The following is a 4,173-nucleotide window of genomic DNA, read 5'->3' on the forward strand; positions in this document are numbered from 1 at the left end:
TTTTAAATTTGGCATTGCACTGAGAAAACTTTTGAAGAAAATCTTAATCTTAAATTAATACGTACCGAGTAAATTTTCGGAGTCGTCAGTTTTTTGCTGAAATTTTAATGAATGTTGGTCTTAAAAGGGCCTGGGGGTGTTGGCAGTTATTTGACGGGATAGCTGCTATCCGTATCGTGACGTCAAAGTCTACATCCTGGTTGAACATGCCGTACAGCAGCAGCAAGGCCAAGCAACTTTGAACACCAGTAATCGGGTCCGATGACGGATGCAGCAAGAACTTCCGAGCAGGATGTTTGCTTCGCTTGGCCTCGTCATCATATCTATAGGACACCGCTTTCAACCGGTGGTGGTTGTTTTCGGCGACCGATTCAACATTGATCCTTTCGGTAAAGCGTTGAGTTTCCCTTACGGTGTTTCCAATTCCGTGTCACCCGTTTGCTGGATTGTGATTAAAAACTTATTGCATTGTAGGACGACTTGATTGAATAAAATAAATTCAGATAAGAATAAGTTCAGATAAGAATATATTTTCGAATTAAGCTCGATTTTGCTTTCAAAACGCCGGGCACTTTTATTTCTTAACACCCCCGAAACACACCCTAACACACCCGAAAAACAAAATTCAACAAACTAAACAATTCAACTAAAATTCAACTTTATTTGTTTATTATATTTATATTAAAATCATACTTCTCTAAAAAATCTTCAACTTCTTTTTCTATCCAACGTGCTGATTGAAATAGTTGCTGCTCCGAAAAACTGGGTCCCATTAGTTGCAAACTTATTGAGAGACCTCGTTTCGAAAGCCGAATCGGTAGGGACAGTACTGGAATGCCACCCATATTGGCCGGTTGGATACAAAAATCCTGCACAGCGCACTGGTCTCGATTATTATTACTCCGAGAAACTCCGAGTGACCATTTTTGGTCACAAATTACGATGCTTCAAGTTTGTTTATCTGAAATTGAGTGAGAAAGGAAAAAATGTTATCAAAATTCATAGATAGAAAAAGTTCCAAAACAGTATAAAATACAAAATAAATAACTCACCATCAGAACCAGCATGTACACTTTCTCGTTCAATTCTTGGAAAAACCCGAAAAAATGTAACGAAATTGCAAATTTAACTGGTAATTCCAAAAAAAACCATCCACAATTTTAATCTGATGCAGTTTTTTCTTAAAATAAATATCAACAAACATCTACACGCTGCGACATCGTTTGTTTAATTCTGCTCAAAACGGTAGAATTTTTTTCAGTGCATGTTTGCGCTCGCCCCTTTCTAGTGAGCAAATTTGGTGATTTCGTCGGTCCCGACGGCATCGGCCCTATTTTGCTCACCTTCATACTAACCCCCGGTGCGGTATGGAAAGTGATTAAACTCGTGAGCATTTTCACTTTGCTCGCGATTGCTGCGGATGCCCTAACAGATTATATTTCTTTTTTTACTATTATTAGGCCGGAACAAAATTCAAATCCTTCTTTTGTCACTCGGAGTTGGAACATCACGAGGGGGAGGGGGGGGGGGGGTCTATAAAAAATAATGCGATAAACAAATAAATTGGAATGATTTGCACGGAAGCTTGTATGTAAAAAAATTGCATACTATATTGTTTCACACAACCTATAAATCAAGTAATTTTTTATCGAATAATTCAATCAAATCAAGAAAACAAAAAGGTGAAATAACTTCCATCTTTTTAAATTTGTTTTTCGGTCTTGTTATCTTCCAGATATTGGAATTTTTTATCGAAATTTACATGAATTACTTTAAACTTTATTTATTCCCCTCTTCGGGTTTTTTTTGGAAATTTCAAAGGGGGGAGGGGGGTGACAAAAGAAGAAATTGATATTTGTTCCAGCCTTATTATTGTGTTTTATTAGTAACTCAACTAAATATAAAAAAAAATTTTGGAGTAAGAATGAAACAAAAATATTTAAGAGGATTTTAATTTATAAAAATTGATTCGACTTCTTATTTTTGATTTTGGATAAACCCTTTTTCATAATTCTCTCAACAATTCTAGATTAAGATTTGTAGCTTTTAGACGCTGCAGCGGTAAAAAAATTGCATAAAAACTTCATTTTTGGCTCAATGTTGTAGACATTTACACGATACAGACACCAATTGGCCAATTCGAATTGAATATTGTATATTAAATTGTTGTTCTGATGAAACTGTATAATATATGACCGAACTCGTCTGAGTTAGGTAGATATAACCAACTGAAAATGACTCTTTATGTTAAGTATTTTCAAGATATCTCGTTCGAGTTTCAAAATTTCTCTACAGTGTATTCAGCAAAAGTGTGCAACTTTACTGTTTCTAAAACTCTTTAGTACATGTTTTATATCAAAAATCACTTACAAATAAGTAATGGTTGAAAAACTGAAACTTGAAGATTTTTTTTTAGTTTACATAACTTTGAATCGAATATCGATACGATAAAAACTTCTATGGCAAAGTTTCTAGAATTGGAACAAGCTTAAAATTTTATATATTATATTATAAAAAATATTTTTATCTCACTGTTAGGTGGTTTATTCAATTTTCCAAAACCAGTCCTTATAATGTTGTTTATTTGTTCCAAAGACACTATAGGTCTAAATCGCCTAGTTTCGCCTGAAAATAGTTTTTAACGCTTTTTTTTTCACTTCTATGTGCGCTGGTTCATATTCAGAGATGCAGCAAATTCTATCAAATTTTACATTTTTTGTAGCTCATAGCAGTTTGTAGTCATCTAAGTTTATTTTTGTAAAATGTTTTAAAGAGCATTTCAATTTAATTTGTTGGAAAATATGTCTCCAACTGTTCAAGTTAGAACCAATAAATTGAAACTTTTCAAGGCGAAATTCCATTCAATTTTGAGCGTCGTTAGTAATCTCTTAGAGTTGGCATTTTTGCTTCAATTGGTTCCCCGGGATCGATAGAAAAAGTATTCTTTAAGGCCTAGGCAGATATCGGCAGTTTTTGAGAAGGAAGATGGAAAAAAAATAATCTTTCAGAATCTCATGAAACAATATATTACCTTTTTTGTAAAATTTTTAATTCTCAAAACCGACCACTTATTTAAAAGTTTTAAACAGCAAGAAGGTTAATTAGTCATTCGGACTAAACACCAATGTGCATTCGTGAGTAATTTTATAAGTTTTTTTTTTAATAAAATTTGATTTTATTCAAATTTTTTAGATTTTTTTTTCATAATAATGATAAAGACCTCTAGATATTAAATATTTTTAATAATTCATTTGTGAATGATCCATTCTTAATTCATAACGCCTCCATTAGATTACTGTTCTTGTACTTATTTCCAATATCCAATTGATTTCTTAACTTAAAATCGATAAATTGACGTTCTTTTCTGTTTTATTAAAAACTATATTTAAGTATCGAGAAAAAATGAATCTCATGGTTTGGGAAAAAATAATAGTTGTTTTTATCTAGGAAAAGCATTCATGACAAACATCAAAGTAGAGATGCACCGAAATGTGATATTCGGCAAACGGCCGAATACCGAGTATTGACGTTTTCATCTATTCGGCCAAACGAATATTCGGCCGAATATTCGATTTTATATTCTGGTGAGTTTTTTATAGAAATTAAAAAGCGACAATTTTATTCTTCTTCTACTTCTTCCATCTTAATACTCTTTATGATTTTGAATCGATGATTTTCAATCAGATGTCAGAAACATCAATTTTTTTTAAATTGGGGTCTCATTGATTTTCAAAATGTCACCAATAATTAGAAGGCTATCAAATGAATTGTTGCTACTAGCACGTACTTCCCAAAGAGATTGGGTTCCATTGAAATCTGAGACTAAACATGTCAAATCAGGTGTCAAGCTTTCAGAAATTGCTTATTTTATATTGAATCAGATGAATGTCGAATTTTAGCTAGATGTCCTCGAAATAGTTTTCGAAAAAACGATTATCTTTAACTTTTAGAATACCTTATTTTCTACCAAATGAATCCACACGGCTGGGTCTGGACGATTTTTTGAAAAAAATTGTAAAAAAGAGCACATTTCAACATAATCTGGACATTATTCTAAAACATACAAGAAAAAGAAAGTAAATTACTTAAAATTCAATGTTTTCATCGAATCACAGCAGCAGTGTTAAAATCGCACCTAAGGGTTAAAGAAAAATGAATGAATATAATTAAATT

General features: G+C 32.4%; 1 long non-coding RNA gene across 1 annotated transcript; it reads right to left on the reverse strand.

Annotated features, from left to right (window-relative positions):
* Nucleotides 1-641: 641 nt before the first annotated feature.
* On the reverse strand, nucleotides 642-1,297 carry LOC129747569 (uncharacterized). Its single transcript, XR_008737533.1, has 2 exons — nucleotides 1,053-1,297; nucleotides 642-961 (listed from the first exon to the last, which is right to left on the reverse strand). It is a non-coding gene; the product is annotated as an uncharacterized LOC129747569 (long non-coding RNA).
* Between the last annotated feature and the right edge of the window lie 2,876 nt (nucleotides 1,298-4,173).

This window comes from Uranotaenia lowii, chromosome 2 (assembly GCF_029784155.1).
Source record: "Uranotaenia lowii strain MFRU-FL chromosome 2, ASM2978415v1, whole genome shotgun sequence".
Classification (NCBI taxonomy): domain Eukaryota; kingdom Metazoa; phylum Arthropoda; class Insecta; order Diptera; family Culicidae; genus Uranotaenia; species Uranotaenia lowii.